We start from the raw sequence: 19,694 nt of genomic DNA, 5'->3' as shown, positions 1-19,694 counted from the left end.
ACCAGAACTACAGATAAAAAGTAAATTATTAAATCCATGGAGGCAGATTTCATACCTGTCTTACTTTTATGTAGTTCAGTGTTAAACATTTAAATATTTGTTGAATAAACAAATCAGAAAAGATTTCACAATGTCTTCTCATCCAGGTCCCTGTCTTTTGGATAAATTATTATATCCCCACTTTACATGTAAAACAAATTGGCAAGAGGAATTAGGTAACCACATGGGCATTGAAGGATTTATTTTCATATCTCATATAGATTTTTCAAAAACAGGTGTTAGACTCTTTGAATTCCATGATAGTAGTAAAAAGAACCTGCGGCCTACTTTCAACACTTAACAAAACTGAATAATTATGCATGGCACGATTATAGAGGAGTTTTGCTGCTTTTCATTATTTCATGTAGATTACAAGTTCTATTTGATATGTATACAAAAATTTGATCATCAAAAAATGAGAAACAGATACTTAATGTAGTTTAAGTTGTAAAAGCATCTTTTCAAATTTTTTAAATTCAAATGGAATAAATAATTAGAAAACAATGAAGAAATTAACTTTTTGGTGAAAAGTTTAGAAGCTACTATTCTCCTACAAAAAATTCATTTTTAGATTAAAAAAAAAAAGACAAGGCAGAGATACTAGGAGTGAACACCTGTTCTCTCCTGCTTCCTCTTTCTTTTCAGTTTAATGCACCTTTCACTGAGTATTATGAGAAGTTGTGGTGTTTCAAATCCAGAACACTCTGGTAGGGTTTTCTTGGTAGACAGTTGTCTCACCCAGGCTGCTTACTCTATACTACTTGTTCATAGGCTGAGCAGCAAAATAAGAGGTCCGTGGTCTGACGTGCACAGCAGGAGCCATGACCTTATTTCTCCTGACAGCAGTAACAAGGCAAGGCCGTATTAAATACACCTAAGTATTTCTGGACAATATTTTTCTATTTAAGGATAAAACCCATCTGGCAAATCTAATTTTTCCTTCTGTTTTTGTTTCAGTTTGTTTTTTTCAATGTGGCGTAGGGGGGCACTCCTGTCTCTCTTTCTTTGGCTATTTCCACATTCACATAAATAAAAAATTCAGTCGCATTATTTTCATAGCTATTTTATATGTATTCACACACTTATATATGAAAATAACAGAAAACACAGGAAAAAAGATAGATCTAGAGTTGAGGTTGTAATGTTTCATTGTATGAATATGAAAACAAGAAAAACACATTGGGTTTTTTTTTTTTTTTTTTTTTTTTTTTGCAGGAGGCGGCATAGATCTTGAAGCACCAGGACGGAATTTTGGCTCAGGAAGTAAAATGTTTTAAAAGGATTCCACCTATAGTAGAGATTCCACCATGTGGTTTTCACTATTTACAAAGGATTTATGAAGTAAAATCCAGATACAGCATATCCTGTTATAGGTAAGCAGACCTTTTAATACTTAAAATAGTAAACCTGCATTTATACACATTAAGTGTTCTTACAGATCAAATAAATATGCTTCTGGCCAAAATAAAGTTATTTGATAATCATAATTACAAAAACAATACCAGTACTATATAACTTAATTTCATTTTGTAGAGGTCAGTAGTCTTCTAATACATAAAAGTTAGACAATAGACACATTTCCTTCATTTTATAACTTTTTCATAAATATATGTGACAACTTGATATCAATATTAGAATCAACCTAAGACAGAGCTGATTATACTCTAATAAATGCTTTTATTCAGTCACAGCTATAATGGAAACCAAGGCAGAAAATGATGCATTAGCAAAACTAACCTTCCTCATATCACTAATAAAGTGGTGTCACAGCTAACATCACACTAAAAGCCCTCAGCTTTTCTTCTAAGAACTGAAATGAGACAAGGATGCTCATTCTCACCCCTTCTATTCAACATAGAACTGGAAGTCCTAGTCGGAGAAATTAGGCAAGACAAAGAAAAATAAAGGGCATCCAAATTGGAAAGGAAGAAGTCAAACTGTTCCTATTTGCAGACAACATGATCTTATATACAGAAAAACCTAAAGACTCTACCAAAAAAACTCTTAGAATAAATGAATCCAGTAAAGTTGCAGATATAAAATCAACACAGAAAAATCAATAGCATTTTCTATATGCAAGCAAAGAACTAAGAAATCAAGAAGGGAATCCCATTTGCAATAGGTACAAACACACACACACACACACACACACACACACAACAACTGGGAATAAATTTAACTGAGGAGGTGAAAACCTTCACAAAAATAACTAAAAACACTGATGAAAGAAACTGAGGAGGATACAGACAAATGGAAAAACATCCCCTGCTCGTGGATCAGAGAATTAATATTGTTAAAAGGACCACACTACCCAAAGCAATCGACAGATCCGATGTAATCCTTCCCAAAATAATGACACTCTTCACCGAAGCAGAAAAAAAAATCCTAAAACTTATACAAAACCATAAAAGACCCTAAATAGCCACGACAATCCTCAGCAAAAGGAACAAAGCTGGAGGCATCAAACTACCAGACTTCCAAATATACTACAAAGCTGTAGTAACCAAAAAACAGCATGGTATGGCATAAAAACAGAAACACAGACCAACAGAACAGAGAACCTAGAAATACATGATGTATCTACAGCCAACTGATTTTAGTTAAAAGTACCAAGAACCTAAGCTGGGGTAAGAACAGTCTCTTCAATAAATGGTACTGGGAAAGCTAGATATGCACATGCAGAAGAATGAAACTGGATCTAACCCTCTCACCTTATATAAAAACCAACTCAAAATGGATCAAAGACCTAAATGTAAGACCTGACACTACAAAACCACTATAAGAAAACAGGTGAGATACTTCAGACATTGGTTTGGGAAACGATTTTATGAATAAGACCTCAAAAGCACAGGCAACAAAAGCAAAAAATATATTAGTGAGATGATACCAAACGAAAATGCTTCTGTACAGCAAAGGAAACAAACAAGGGTAAAAAGACAACCTATAGAATGGGAGAAAATATCTGCAAAACTATTCATTTGACAGGGGATTCACATCTAGAATGTACAAGTGCAAACATCTCAACAGCAAAAAAATCACAAAATACTTCAATTAAAAATAGGCAAAGAGCCTGAATAGACACTTCAAAAAAGAACACATACAAAACGACCAATAAACACATGGGAAAAAAAAATTACGCTCAACATCACTGATCATCAGGGAAATGCAAATCAAAACTATAATGAGGTATCGGCTCATCCCAGTTAGGATGGCTATTATCAAAAAGACAAAAAAATAAACTCTCGCAAGGACGCAGAGACAAGGAATTCTTTTTTGAGACAGGGTCTTGCTCTGTTTCCCAGGCTACAGTGCAGGGGCATGGTCATAGCTCACTGAATCCTCAACTTCCTGGGCTCAAGTAATCCTCTTGCTCAACCTCCCAACTGGCTGGGACTATGGATATGCACCACCAGGCCTGGCTAATTTTTTGATTTTTAATAGCAATGAGGTCTTGCTATGTCGTCCAGGTTGGTTTCAAATTCCTGAACTCAAGCAATCCTCTCACCTCAGCCTCCCAAAGTGCTGGGATTACAGTCGTGAGCCACTGTACCGGTCAGGAAAGGAACTCTAATACACTGCTGGTGAGAATGTAAACTAGAACATATACTACTATGGACAACAGTTTGGAGTTCCTCACAAAACTAAATATAGAATTACCATATGATCCAGCAACCCCACCACAGGGCATTCACCCAAAGGAAAAAACAATCAATATATCAAAGAGGCGTCTGCATCTCCCCAGCATGCTTACTGCAGCACTATTCACAACAGCCAAGACATGGAATCAACCTAAGGGTCCAACGACAGATGAAGAACCGATAATGAAAATGTGGTACATGCATACAGTGGAATACTAGTCAGCCATTAAAAAAATGAAATCCTGTCATTAACAGCAACACAGATGGAACTGGAGGACATTATGCTAAGTGAAATCAAGCCAAGAATCAAAAGTTAAACACCCAATATTCTCACTGATATGTGGAAGCTAAAAAAAAGTTTATCTCGGCCGGGCGCGGTGGCTCAAGCCTGTAATCCCAGCACTTTGGGAGGCCGAGACGGGCGGATCACGAGGTCAGGAAATCGAGACCATCCTGGCGAACACGGTGAAACCCCGTCTCTACTAAAAAAAAAATACAAAAAACTAGCCGGACGAGGTGGCGGGCGCCTGTAGTCCCAGCTACTCGGGAGGCTGAGGCAGGAGAATGGCGTGAACCCGGGAGGCGGAGCTTGCAGTGAGCTGAGATCCGGCCACTGCACACCAGCCTGGGCGGCAGAGCGAGACTCCGTCTCAAAAAAAAAAAAAAAAAAGTTTATCTCAGCTTGGTGCAATGGCTCACGCCTATAATCTCAGCACTTTGGGAGGCCGAGGCGGACGGATCACCTGGGGTAAGGAGTTCAAGACCAGCCTGACCAACATGGTGAAACTCCATCTCTACTAAAAAATACAAAAATTGATGGGTGTTGTGGTGAGCGCCTGTAATCCCAGCTACTCTGAAGGCTGACGAAGGAGAATAACTTAAACCCGGGAGACAGAGGTTGCAGTGAGCCGAGACCACACCACTGCACTCCAGCAACAGCGAAACTCCATTTAAACAAAAAAAAGTTGATCTCATAGAAGTAGAAAGGAGGACAGAATATACTAGGGTAAGTTAGGAAGAGTGGGAGGAAGAGTGGGATAGGAAGAGATTTGTTAAAGGTACAAAATTACAATGAGACTGGAGGGCAAAGTTCTACTGTTCTATATACCACTGTAGGATGACTACAGTTAGCAGTAATACATAGTTTCAAAGATCTAGAAGGAGGAAACTGAATGTTCTCAACACAAAGAAATGATAAATGTTTGAGATGCATATACTAATCACCCTGATATGATCACTACACGTTACATGTATTGCAACATCACTATGTACCCTGTAACTATGTACAATTATGGGTCAATGAAAAAAATAAAAATCAATAAATAAAACATGTTAAGTGGTAATTGAAGAAAAAAAGAGGACAAATTCAGTGGTGCTATTTTCCTTCAACAAAGTATATGGCTTGTTTATGTTTGCTGGAATATTTAAACAGTGAATGCAAAGATGGTCTCTGGTTGTATTTTTTCTAAAGGGAGACAAATGGTTATTCCCTAAAATGCCTAAAACTGGCTTCCTTGCCAATTTCCAAAGTATGGTCTTCAAATACATTCATTTTGCAAGGGATGAAAAGACTTTTTTTTTTTTTTTTGCAACCTCAAGCGTTGTGAAATAATAACAGCATCATACACAACAAATTATTTCGTTTAAAAATGATCTAAAAGGGAAATACAGCAGCTAAGAGATTATGTAACGTGGGGGAGGGGGAGGTAAGGGAAAGCTTCTCCAAATGAGTTGCTTAAGCTAAGATCTTAAGTGTATGAAATAGCTCAGAAAAGTGAGGTTAAAAGCATTACACACATCCTATGTGTAGGTTCTGAGATGGGTATGTGTTGTAATGTTCTAGGACCAGCCGGCAGGTCCTGCCAGTCTCCTCTATTGTGATGAGAAGGCAGGAGAAGCTAAGTGCCAAGGCTAGTAGTTTTGGCAGAGCAGGCTGAGGTGGTTCCTATCTAATGATTTCTATTTTCTCTGGAGCTAGGTGGTCGGGTAATTTGCTAGAGTGTACGGGGAAGGTGTTAAGGATAGCTAGAGGCTCGCAAAAACTCAGCATGATACATCTGAGATTGCTAGTATAAAAAAATGCAATTGATTTTTATATAGTGCTGCTCTATCCTGTGACCCTGATACACTTACTATTAGCTCCAAGAGCTTTAATATTGATTCTTTGGCATGTTCTACATAGGTCATCATCCTGTGCATAAACAAAGACAGCTTTATTTCTCCCTTTTAAATGTGTAGGTCTCATTTCTTTTTCTTCCCTTTTCGCATTGGCTAGACCTTCCAGCACAATGTTGAAGACAAGTAGTAAAAATGGACAGCCTTGCCTAGTTACTGATCTTAGGGGCAAAGTATTCAATCTTTCATCATTAAGAATATTGGCAACTGGCTTTATGTACTTACTGCCTTTTTTTTTTTTTTTGAGAGCGGAGTCTCGCTGTGTTGCCCAGGCTGGAGTGCAGTGGCCGGATCTCAGCTCACTGCAAGCTCCGCCTCCCGGGTTCACGCCATTCTCCTGCCTCAGCCTCCGAGTAGCTGGGACTGCAGGCACCCGCCACCGCGCCCGGCTAGTTTTTTGTATTTTTAGTAGAGACGGGTTTCACTGTGTTAGCCAGGAGGGTCTCGATCTCCTGACCTCGTGATCCACCCGCCTCGGCCTCCCAAAGTGCTGGGATTACAGACTTGAGCCACCGCGCCCGGCCAACTTACTGCCTTTTATTGCCTAGTCTTAGAAGTCTCACAGTGTCTCTATCGCACATGTTCTATGAGTTGAGGCAGCCACAAAGTTACAAGGGGAGGGACAAAGGCTCCACTTTTGAATAGGGAATGATAAGATTCTGGATGAACATGTGAGACCAGAAATAGATTTTCAATTTTGAAAATACAAATGCTACAGCATCTTAATGATGTATCTCCTCACATGGCATATTCTCCCTTTTCCTGCTTTACCTAGGGAAAATCTATCCATGCTTCTCATATCCTCTGTGAAATATCTGATTATTCCAGCCCTCACTGATCTCTCTGCTGAAATGTTATCAGACTTTAGTCTATTACTGAAACTCTTACACTATCATCATGAATTCTGTTAATGTAATAACAGTATGTTTTATTCGCCATTATATCCCCAAGGCCTAACACAGTACCTGTTACATAGGGTAAATCAAATAAAAATTTAAAGAAATGTATGGATTCTAACTCATCATTTCATTATGTAAGATTCTGTACTGATTGATGTATTTATGAATCTATCTAACATCTGTGCCAGGCACTGTGCTAGGTTGGGAATACGATGTCAAGTAAGACAGATCCTGATGCAGTTAACAGAAGAACTGCGGATGGGGTAGGCACAGGTGTCTATGTGTACTTGGGGGTGGGGTGGGGTGGGGACAGAGCATCTGCAGTGCATATAGAGTTCTTTACCTGAGATGCCTCTGGTACTTCTCAGAGATGTTCAAGAAACAAGGAATATTATGGGTCTCGTGGTCAGGTGAGAGGTCTGATCTGGAGATACAGGTATGAAAATCAGTGTTCAGGGAACAGATCAATCACCGATGTGGATAAGATCATCAAGGAAAAAGAGTCAAAGATACATGAAAAAGTATATTCACTACAGCATTATTTATAAAAGTAAAAAAATTATACACAAATGTTCTACCACTAGGGAATCAATTAAATACATTATGGCATATTAATAAAATAGTGTTGTGCAGTCGCAAAAACAGTATTTTAGAAAAAATATTTATTGACAAGGAAAATAACTCATGATCCATTATACAGAAAAAGTTAGGGTATAAAAACAGCATATAAAGCATGGTCTCAAATTTGTAAAAAGAAATGTGCTAATGTTGGTTATTTCTGAACGGTGGTGACAATCTGGTTGACTTTATTTTCTGCTCTATACTTTGTAACGTCTTAGTTTCTAACATGAACATAGGTTTTATTACAAAAAAGTGTTATTGCTTAATCTAAAATATGTAGCTGCTAATGTTTACCTGATGAGTGTGGTTAAGATCTGAACACAGATTTTGTGGATAGAAGGTTTTAATCTTTTAAAATTGTACCCTTTTAATGGAGAATTATTAATTTTAACCTATAGCAGCTACAGGTCTTCTCACATTCTCTAATTTAATCATCCCAACAACACTATATGGTAGACACTATTATTTTATAGATTTGGAAACAGGTCAGGTCAGGTAGTTTACCCAAGGTTACAACGGGGCTAGTGAAGCTGTGGAAAGAGGACCAGGTCCTGTTGGACTCCAATATGCCAGCCTTTACCACAATTGACACCTGGCATCCCAAGACACCTTCACATAGGTTATAAATGTTTCTCAAACTTGTTTGATCAAAACAATCACTCAGAGGGTGCTTGCTAAGCAACAGGAATCTAAGAGAGATAAGCAGATAGAAAGTGGGAAGGTTATACAAAGATTCTATCACCGTATCTCAGACCTTCTGAATAACAATTTCCCAGGGTGGGGGAGGAGAGAAGACAAGCTTGAGATTTTTTTTTTTTTTTTTCTTGAGCCAGAGTCTCGCTCTGTGGCCCAGGCTGGAGTGCAATGGCACCATCCTGGCTCACTGCAAGCTCCGCCTCCTGGCTTACACCATTCTCCTGCCTCAGCCTCCTGAGTAGCTGCGACTACAGGCGCCCATCACCACATTTGGCTAATTTTTTTTTTTTTTTTTCTGTATTTTTAGTAGAGACGGGGTTTCACCGTCAGGATGGTCTCGATCTCCTGACCTCGTGATCCACCCACCTTCGCCTCCCAAAGTGCTGGGATTACAGGCGTGGGCCACTGCGCCCTGCCGACAAGCTTGAGAGTTTTTAAATAAGTGAATTTACTGTCAGGCAAGTCTGTGAAATTCCATTATCACATTAGATAATTGATACTCAGTTTTAGGGAGCAGTAATCAATCTCAGAGAGATTAAGAGATGAGCCCCAAATCAGATTAAGCTACAGTCCATGGTGGCAAAGACAAAAACTACACAGTTCAACTGCAATTAATTTTCAAATTTAAGATTCATTTGTGGAATTTCAAAGTCCAGATAAATTTGCAAAGATATGGGGTCACATGAGCAACTCTGGCATGTGCACCATAATACATTCTATGGTCACCCTAATTATAACCCTTTCAGAGCAATCAACTGGTTAATCTGAATTTGGCTGTCTGAGTTGGCTGTTCATTTGTCTGTTTATTCTTTACGTATTTATTCGCAAAAATATCTCACATTGTAAGTTCAATAAGGGCATACCATATACTGGAGTACGAAACAGCCAGAACCAGCCCAGGGCAACACTTCTGTGGCCTCTTCCTCAAGGCCTTACTTCTCTCTTCCCAGCCCAGCAACCGCGCAACTGAACATGGTGGACAAATACAACCACAACTATGCCGAACAAACTTACTTTAACTTTATAATAATAACCTCAAGTGGGACTTTAATAGTGGCATCTGTTCTGTGACCCATTTTTGCTTACCCTTGACTAGTTATGAAGACGTTAACAGATGTTTAAGTTGTGACCTCAGGCTCGTGGACGTGTGAAAAAACCTTCAGGGAATTTAAGCTAAAATCATGGTCTAACAGGTGGTAGAATAGATATTTTTAAAGGGTAGGGGTAGCACCGTTTTAGTTTTCCCTTAAATATTATTACCGACAATGACTGTAAGGTCTAGCTGCACACACAAGAGCTACAAATATCTGCTTGCTTTAACTTAGTAAAGACTTAAGGCAAAATCCACTCTATCATCTCATTCCAGGCACTTTTGGTATTCCAAAGCTACAAAAATTTATTAATTTTCAGTTTTCAGTTTCAACTTAGGCTGAATTACACTTAAAAATACTTACTGCCAGGTACGGTGGCTCACACGAATAATCCAATGCTTTGGGAGGCCAAGATGGGAGGATCACTTGAAGTCAAGAGTTCAAGACCAGCCTGAGCAACCAAGCAAAACCTCTGTCTCTACAAAAATTAAAAAATTAGCTGAGCACAGTGGCATGTGCCTGTAGTCCCAGCTACTTTGGAGACTGAGATGCGGGGATTGCTCCAACCCAGGAGGTTGAGGCTGCAGGGAGCTATGATCACACTACTGCACCCCAGCCTGGACTATAGAGCAAGACTCTATCTCTCTCTTTTTTTTTTTTTTTTGAGACAGAGTCTCGCTGTCGCCCAGGCTGAAGTGCAGTGGCCGATCTCAGCTCACTGCAAGCTCCGCCTCCCGGGTTCCCGCCATTCTCCTGCCTCAGCCTCCCGAGTAGCTGGGACTACAGGTGCCCGCCACTGCGCCCGGCTAGTTTTTTTGTATTTTTTAGTAGAGACGGGGTTTCACTGGGTTAGCCAGGATGGTCTCGATCTCCTGACTTCATGATCCGCCCGTCTCGGCCTCCCAAAGTGCTGGGATTACAGGCTTGAGCCACCGCGCCTGGCCAAGACCCTATCTCTTAAACAAAGCAAAACAAACAACAAAACTTTGAGGTAGGTACTATTAGCATTCCCATTTTACTGATGAGGAAACTGAGGCTAAGAGCTTATATAACTTTGCCCACAGACACAATACTACTAAGTGGTGGAGCCAGTACTCAAACTCACTTTCTGTCCTATTCTAGGACCTGTACTCTCAACTATACAATAATGCTTATTCTTCTTTTGTTCTTCACTTATGTGTGTGGACTCCAACTATCCTTTGATCTCATTGGGCCCTACAATCTATTTGAATCTACGACCTTTTCACTATTTCTCACCTGCTCATGTCCTAACATGCCACCTGGCTCAGCTTCCACGGGCAACCATCAGACCTGTTCCCTTGTGTACACGCTGACTCCCTTTTGCCTCTCTTTCACCTTGTCATATGGTCCTGGCTAACCCCAATGCTGGCTAGATCCAACTCTCTGCCTATTCCATCCTAGCACTTTTACAGTTGAACACAGTGGAGAAAAAGAACCACCACAATCATGCTAAACAGACTTATTTTTTTTAATGCATTTTAAAAAATAGATGGAATGCTTCATGAATTTACGTGTCATCCTTGCACAGGGGCCATGCTAATCATCTCTGTATTTTTCCAATTTTGGTATACGTGCTGCCAAAGCAAGCATATTAATAGACTTAACTTCAAAATTAATAACCTCAAGTGGGGACTTTAATAAGGCGACTGTCGATCATACGGTTTTTCTCAATTCATCAACTCTCTCACTGTTTTATAAGGCTATTTCTGCAAACCTCAATACCTTCCCCCCTCTTCACTCTCAGCTGATGACCTGGCTTCCTAATTCACTGAGAAAAAAAGAAAGATGATAAACAACTTGACTAGCTCCCATTAGCTGTCATGTGGTGTGTATGCCTTTTCTCCCACTATCAAGAAGGAACTCTGTGCTCCTACCTAATTCAAGCTTCCACTGTGCTCTCACACTCTTTTCCCTCTGGTCTTCACAAGGACTTTGTTTTAGAAATTCTTCCTTCTTCCTGCACTGCCACGTTTTCCTGTCTCATCTACCAACACACATTAAAAGATCCTCTTAATCGCATTTCCGCCTCCATCTACTGCTTCATCGCTCTCTTTCTCTTTACGGCAAGCCACTCTGGGGTTTATTTTTTGTTTTCCCCATTTTTTTTCCTAAACTCACTCTACTCAGGTTTTCGTGTTTACAACAATGCACCAAAACTATTCTTATAAAGGTCACCAGTAACCCACATATTGCCAAATCCAATGGTCAATTCTTAGTCCTCATCTGACTTGGCTTCGCAACAGCATCTTTCATAGTTGATTACTCCGTCCTTCAAATGCTTTCTTTTTTTTTTTTTTGAGACGGAGTCTTGCTCTGTCGCCCAGGCTGGAGTGAGTGGCGCGATCTCGGCTCACTGCAGGCTCCGCCTCCCGGGTTCACGCCATTCTCCTGCCTCAGCCTCCAGAGTAGCCGGGACTACAGGCGCCGCCACCTCGCCCGGCTATTTTTTTGTATTTTTAGTAGAGACGGGGTTTCACCGTGTTAGCCAGGATGGTCTCGAACTCCTGACCTCGTGATCCGCCCACCTCGGCCTCCCAAAGTGCTGGGATTACAGGTGTGAGCCACCGCGCCCGGCCGAAATGCTTTCTTTACTTAAATTTCACAACACTCTGCTTTCCTGGTTTTCTTCCTACTTTTAGCTGGTCCTTCTCTGGTTTTCCTCATCCCTCCACCTCCAAGCATTGGTGTAACTCACCACTCCGTTCTTTGACTTATCTTTTCTACCTGAACTCATTTTTGAGATCTCATCCAGTATTTTAGCTTTAAATAGTATGTATATATTGAAGATTCTTAAATTTACATCTCTAATGTCTAGGGAGTTTTCAGGATAGTGAAGACATGAGACTATTTGGAAGTTTTAAAGAATGAGACAGTGGGGAGAAAAAGTGACGGAATTAGAGGAGGGGCGGAGGGATCAGCCTGAGCAGGGCAGGAGCACGACCTGCAGTTTAAATGGCTAGAAAGCATGCAGGCAAGTTCTTGGGCAGGAAGGGGTGATCTGAGGAACTCCCCAGCTTACGGCCTTAATATGCTCAGTTAAAAATAGGTGAAATAATATTATAAATGTGAAAAAAGGATGTGATAAAAAGTCTGAAAAAAGAAGCAAGAGTTGAGAAGAGCTGACGAAGGAAATAGGAGAAAGCTAATTCATGTGTAAAACGATTTGAAAACTCTAGGTGAAGGTGAAGACTATGAAATTAGTGGCTCCGGTCTACACAATCACATGATTTTCTCCCAAAGCTGATAGCAGGCTAAGTCCGACAAGAACAACAAAGGGGAAAGATATTTGCAAGCAGTTATTAAACAGTGACAAAATGACAAACCTGTAGCTACAGGGGAGGAAAAATACCCTGGAATAGTGGAGAGCTTGGGAATAATGGGATAGTTGAGACTAGAAGCTTTTATTAAATCTGAGAATAGGTGCATTGGATATTAGACAATAGGTAAGGTGGGGACAACAGCAAGTTGTTGCCAGAGAATGGGATTCTGCAATTTGAGATTTTAAAACTGGAGCAATTCCAGGTAATGGACATGGAAAGTGAGTAAGAATGAAGGCCACTGGAAATGAGAACTAAAGAACTATAAGGCTAAAGAAATTCAGCAGAAAAGAATGTAAGAAGGGAAATGGCATTCTGGCTAGATAAGCTAGGTCTCAAAGCAGCACATTTGATGGTTTTTAGAGTGCACAATGGAGGACTGAGGATGACACTGATTTCCCTCAAGCCTACCATGGAACCAGGAAGAATGAGTGTCTACTTGAAAGGAGCATGGGGAGATGGTTTACATAAGCCTCATTAACTACTATTAATAAAGCATATTATTTACAAAAAATCCAAAAAGATAAATACCAGGTAAAAATCAGTTTAGGATCTAATAAATCTTAGATTGTTTTGTATCTTTCTGTTTCTTCATGGAGATCATGGGTCAGTGGGTTGGCCCTGTTTTTCCTTATTTTGCTGTTCATCATGATCTGTAGGAATGCAACCAAGATTATTCTTATCCATGATGAAAAATGAAGATGAAGTACAGCATATGCATAAAGGATGTATTATTTGGCCTGCAAAATTACTGAATTCTTGATTTAGCTAAATGCCTTCTGATAGTTTAATTGCATTCCAATGAATAATAAAAGTGGAAACATTATAATCTTTAATCATGGTTTACTTTAGTTCTTTGAATGTATTTACAATGGCTATTCTGAAGTCTTTTTCTGGTATATCTGATATCTGGTTGCAATCACAAGCAGTTTCTGTTACCTGCTTTTGTCCAGTAGGGCCATATATTCCTGTTTCTTTGCATATTTCACAATATTTTGTTATAAAAACTCACATTTCAGATAATACACTGTAGCAACTCTGAGGACTACTAACAATTCCCCGCTCCCTGGGGCTGTTACTGCTATTTGCTTATTTGCTCTTAGTTTAGTGCCAAGCTGGACTGTTTTAATGAAGACTATCGCCCCCAGTGTTAAGCCTCTGACACTGCTCCTCAGGGAGGCCGTTTGGGGTATGCCTTCAGTCACCCTGGGATGACAGTAATTTGGGTAGCACTCTAGTTTCCTTTTTCTTGACCATACCAAGATGTTAAGCTCTACTAATTTGGGGTCCTTTGAAGGAATAATTTCCATGGTCAGTTTTTAATATTTGTAATGGCCCCAGGAGGGCTCCTTACAGCTGTCTCTTTCCCTAGTTCTCTTCCGCAAAGCAGCCAACCTACAGTTTAGCCTGTTATCTTAATTGAATTTGTCAGTGTCCTCCAAATTACCTTTCACCACAACCTCTGCTTGTTTTTGAGTGTGGCTCTTAGGCTTGAACTTCTGCGTTTTCTGTTGATGATGAAGTCAGTTTCTCTGGGAAGAGATAAGGAGCTATTTGTTTTACCTGTTGCCCACACCCTCCACTTCTCACCCCACAAAATCTGTGGGCTGGGCTCTGGGGCTGGGAGTGGGACCAATGGTGTAACTTCAGGTCTTCTTGACTTGCCTCTCTCAGTGTGGAACCTGCCTTACAAGTTGAGACAAGAGCAATCAGGGTCCCAGTATTCTTAGTAGCACGGAGCCCAAGGTGGAGCTTCCATTTCACAGGTGAGGGCTGGGTGGGAGAAGGGAGCTCCCACTTCTCAGCTGCACTCCCCAGAACTAGCCTCAGCAACAAGTAGCTGGGGGCAGGATGAGAAATGCTGATATCCTGTTTCTCTGGGAAGAAAGCCCTCTGAATGGGTACCGAGGAGAGAGGAAACACTCTGTTCTTGGCTGCACCAGTTTGGAATAAGTTTCCATTCAACAAACTGGGACAGGGTAGGGAGGGAGTTCTTAGTTCAAGCATCCTAGACTCTCACTTTTCTTACAGATCTTCTTAAACAGATGTTTTTTAATGTGCTGTATGACTCTAAGACCACTTCCAGAGACTCTGAAGGAAGGTCTTAAAATTTTTTACCAGTTTCAGTGGGAAGTGGGCCAATGGAGTTACTCACGCTGCCATGATGAAAGTCGATTGTTTAAGTTTGTTCACTTTTACTCAGTAAAATTCCGTTGTGTGAATATACTGTACCACAGTTTATTTATCCAGTCTGTTATTAATGGACAGTTGAGTTCTTTCCAGCTTTTTTTGCTAATATCACACTGCTACTATAAGCATTCTTATACATATATCCCACTGCACAGGGGCAAATATTCTTGTTGCATATAGAGTATATATAGGAATGGGATTTGTGTATCGAAAGTTATGCTAATGTTTAACTTTATAAAACAGTTGTAAATTGTTTTCCAAAGTAGTAGTTTCTTTCTTTCTTTCTTTTTTTTGGACAGAGTCTTGCTCTGTTGCCCAGGCTGAAGTGCAGTGGTGGGATCTTGGCTCATGGCAACCTTCTGGGTTCGAGCGATTCTCCTGCTTCAGCCTCCTGAGTAGCTGGGACTACAGATGCACACCACCATACCTGGCTAACTTTTAGTAGAGACAGGGTTTCTCCATGTTGGTCAGGCTGGTCTTGAACTCCTGACCTCAGGTGATCCACCTGCCTTGGCCTCCCAAAGTGCTGGGATTACAGGGGTGAGCCACCGTGCCCAGACCAAAGTAGTAGTTTCAACTGGCATGCCCAACTAACAGGGTATAAAAATCTTTACTGATCTACATTCTCTTCTACCGCTGTCATTAACAAACTTAATTGTTGCTAATCTAATATGTACAAAATTATATCTTATTGTAGTCACTAATAAGAGTAAATATATTTATGTTCATTTTTTGTATACATTTCCTCTTCTGTGAATGCCTATTTATTACTTCTGTCCCTTTTTTTTTTTTTTAAACTGTCTTTTTCTTATGATTTGTAGTTTTCTACATATCCTAAGTATTGTCTTAAATTTTGGAAGTTTTTGGTTTACCTTTTCAATTTCTCTAAGAAAAGAAGTTCTAATTTTAATATGGTTGAATTTTATCAATCTTTTGTGATAGTGCTTTTTGTGGCTTATTTAAGGAAGATTTCTCTAACCTAAGGAGACAGATTTTAAAATTATCTTTGAAAAATGTTTGCTTGTTTTCCACATGCATATCTAACTGTACTAGTACCATTCGTTGAACAGTCCCTCTTTTTCCACTGATTTACAATGCCACCTTTCTCATATATGAAAGTTCCATTGCACTTCTGGGCCCTTTATTCTGTTCCAATGGTCAGTTTGTCTCTCCCTATGCCAATGCCATTTGATTACTGAGGTTTTATGATAACGCTCATTATTTGAAAGAGTAACTTCCCCATTTTTTTCCTTCTTTCAGAATGTGTTTGCTAATTCAGGCCCCGTGTTTTTCCATATAAGTTTTCAAATCAGCTTGTCAAAAAACATGAACATACACACACACGTGTGCATACATGTGTGAGCACACATTTACCTACCCCATTGGGATTATGGCAATTACACTCAATTTATAGATTAGGGGTTACGAACTAGGCCAACAGGCCCAATTATGTTTGTAGAAATATCTAAGTAGCAGAATGTTCTGTAAAAATTTTCAATTTGAGTACCTGTAACAACATCTAGACTCCAGTTAGCTATATAGCTTATCCCACTGACTATATTACATTGATTCAATTCAAAACTGTTCTTTCTCTGACTGGTCCTAAAAGTTTTTACATTTTCCACTAGGTTATCTCAATCATTCTTGCCTAGGGTTTTCTTCCAGGTACCAAATACTCTTCTGAAGATGCCAGCGTCACTTTCATTGGTTGAAAACATTTTAAAATTTCTTTTCAGATTCCTTATTTGACCCATGTGTTATTTTAAAATGTGTCATTTAATCTCCAAATATTTTGGGATGTTTCAGCTATCTTTCTGTTACTGATTTCTAGTTTAAGTCTACTGTGGTCTAAGACCATACTTTGCATGACTCCTATTCTTGTAAATTTTTTAAGTGTGTTTTATGACCCCAAATCTGGTCTATCTTGGTGAATGGTTCCAGGTTAGCTTCAGAATGTATATTCTGCTATCATTAGATGAAATATCCTATAAGTGTCAATTAGAGCCAGTTAATTGATGGTGCTATTCTATTCAGGTATATCCTTATTGGTTTTCCTTCTGCTGAATCTGTCAATGAAGGACAGAAGGCTCTTGAAATCTCCAAGTATGACAGCATCCAAGAGCACACCTGTTTCTCCTTGCAGTTCCATCAGTTTCTGCCTCATGTGCTTTGATGCCCTGTTGTTAGGTATACATACATTATAGATAGTTATGTCTTCCTGGAGTACTCACCCATTTAAAAAAATCATTATGCAATGCCTCTTTCTATTCCTGATAATTTCCCTCACTCTTAAATCTGGTTTATCTGAAACCAGTATAGCTACTCCAGCCTTCTTTTGATTAGTGTTGGCAATTATTCTATCTGTATCTTTACATTTAAAGTGGGTTTCTTATAAACAACATGCATAAAATACGTATCTACACTGACTGTTGATATATCTGAATTGATATCTACCATATCTAACTATTGCACTTGAGTTTTGTTTCATTTTTTTGTCTTCTACTCTTTTTTTGCCTTCTCTGGTTTTAGCTGAGTATTTTACATAACTTGATTTTCTCTCCTCTCTTAGAATGTCAATTCTACTTATTAAAAATATTTTTTTTAGTGGTGGTCCTGAAGTTTGCAATATACATTTGCAACTAATTTAAGTGCACTTTCAAATAACACTATACCACTTCATGGGTGGTACAAGTATCTTATAACAAAAGTATTCCCAATTCCTCCCTCCTGTTCCGTATACCATTGCTGTCATACATTTCACTTATCCATACAATTTGATCATCCAATATTGTGTTATTATTTTGATTAAACTGTTATCTATTATATCAGTATTTTAAATGTGATTTAGTTTTATATTCATGTATTCCTTTTCTAACTTAACTGTCTTCCTTTCTTCATGCCAAGTTCCTGATATATCATTTTTCTTCTTTTTGAAGAACATCTTTCTTCAAACAAAGAAGAAATGTTTCTTTGAACATTTCTTGTAAGTCAGATCTACCGGTGACAAATTCTCTCAAATTTGGTTTGTCTGAGAATGTATTTCTTTTTCACTTTTGAAGGATAATTTTCACTGGATCCAGAATCTACATTGGTAAATTTTTCTTTCAAAATTTTAAATATTTATCCACACTCTTCTTGCTTAAAAAGAAATAGGATATAATTCTTACCATTGTTTTTCTACAGATAAGGTGTTTTTCTTCTTTCGCTTCTGTCAAGATTTTTTTCTCTTTCTTTTGTTCTTTAAAATTTTTCTAGCTAGGTGCGGTGGCTCAAGCCTGTAATCCCAGCACTTTGGGAGGCTGAGGCGGGCGGATCACGAGGTCAGGAGATTGAGACCATCCTGGCTACCACAGTGAAACCCTGTCTCTACTAAAAATAAAAAAAATTAGCCAGCTGTGGTAGCGGATGCCTGCAGTCCCAGCTACTGGGAAGGCTGAGGCAGGAGAATGGCGTGAACCCGGGAGGCGGAGCTTGCAGTGAGCCGAGATTGCTCCACTGCACTCCAGCCTGGGCGATAGAGTGAGACTTTGTCTCAAAAAAAAGAAAAAAAAAGAAAAAAAAATTTCTGCAATTTGAATATGATATAACTAGACATTTCTTGGTATTTATTCTGCTTGGTGTTTTTGTAAACTTCTTGAATCTATGGCTTGACATTTGTTAATAATTTTGGAAAATTTTCAGTCACTATTATTTCAAATATTTCTTTTCCTCTTTTTTTTCTGGCATTCCTGTTACTTATATGTTATACCGTTTGTAACTGACTCACGGTTTTTGAATATTCTGTTTTTCTCAGTCTTTTTGGTCCTCTTTGCTTTTCAAGTCGGGGATTTTCTACTGACATATTTTCAAGCTCACTGATTCTTTTCTCTGCCAGATCCATTACACTGATGGGCCCAACAAATGCATTTTTTTTTTGAGTCAGGGTATTGCTCTGTCACCCAGGCTGGAGTGCAGTGGTGCAATCATAGTTTGCTGTAGCCTCAAACTTCTGGGCTCAACTGATCCTCAGCCTCCGAAGTAGCCAGGACTATAGGTGTGTGCCAACACACCTGGCTAATTTCAAAGGCATTCTTCATTTCTGTAACACTATTTTTGATTTTGAGCATTTCCTTTTAGTTTGTTCTAAGAATTTCTCTGCCTCTGTTTACATTACATTAAGTGCTGTGCACTTTTTCCATTGGAGCCCTTAGCATATTAATGTTATTTTAATTCCTGGTCTGATAATTCCAAATATCTGCTATATATAAATCTGATACTGATGTTTGCTTTGTCTTTCCAGATTGTGCTTTTTCTTTTTAACATGCCTTTTGGTTCTAAGTCAGGCATGATGCATTTGGTAAAAGTTACTGAGGTAGACTGGCCTTTTATGTTTACCTGGGTAGGAATTGGTTGTGTTTACTGTTTGTTGTCGTTGTAGGTGACAGAGGCTAAAATTTCCTCTGGTACCTTTTTTTTTTCTCTTTCCTGTTGTCTTTTCTCTCCTTAAATAAAATCTAAGAGGTAAGTTCTTTCAGTCCTGCCTTATTATTGTACGGGGGCCTGCTCTGTCGACGTGGTGGTGAGGTGAAAAGGGAGGCAGGTATTGCACAGTCCTATGATCAGCTGTCAGTCTCTTAGTCAGACTGTGTGACTGTGAAGAGATGCACCCTTCAAAAGCGGTTCTCAGTTTTTTTGTTTTTCTGCTCCCTATGGTGAGACAAGAAGGCCAGAGGGGGCTAGATTTGGGAATTTCCATTCCCCTAAGTTGGCTGGGCTCCAGTAAAAAAGTTTCTTTTCTGTGCTGGCCTTTCTTGAGGAGAAGGAAATACTCTGGGAGTGTCTAAAAATGGCTACTTTTCCCTCCCAGTGATGGAGAGGGGAGAGCATTTTTCTTAGATCTTCACTGTGAGAACCTGGCAGAGTTTCGCAAGGTAAAAATCACAAAAGCGTATGGGCTTCTCTGTGGCTGGTTCTTCAGTAGTTGTTACCTCCCAAGCTAGTTCACACTGAGACTCCAGCAATTAATTA

At 39.3% G+C, this 19,694-nt stretch overlaps 1 protein-coding gene and 1 non-coding gene across 6 annotated transcripts in view; both read right to left on the bottom strand.

Moving 5' to 3' along the window:
- MICU2 (mitochondrial calcium uptake 2) overlaps nucleotides 1–19,694 on the bottom strand; it is a 113,732-nt gene that overhangs the window by 53,938 nt on the left and 40,100 nt on the right. The window lies entirely within an intron of this gene.
- On the bottom strand, nucleotides 10,664–10,766 carry LOC117075205. Its single transcript, XR_004433879.1, has one exon. It is a non-coding gene; the product is annotated as a U6 spliceosomal RNA (small nuclear RNA).

Source organism: Trachypithecus francoisi, unplaced genomic scaffold (assembly GCF_009764315.1).
Source record: "Trachypithecus francoisi isolate TF-2019V2 unplaced genomic scaffold, Tfra_2.0 Contig01676, whole genome shotgun sequence".
Taxonomy (NCBI): Eukaryota; Metazoa; Chordata; class Mammalia; order Primates; family Cercopithecidae; genus Trachypithecus; species Trachypithecus francoisi.
Note: the sequence above shows the minus strand (reverse complement) of the source record. Positions and strands in the feature narration are given on the sequence as shown.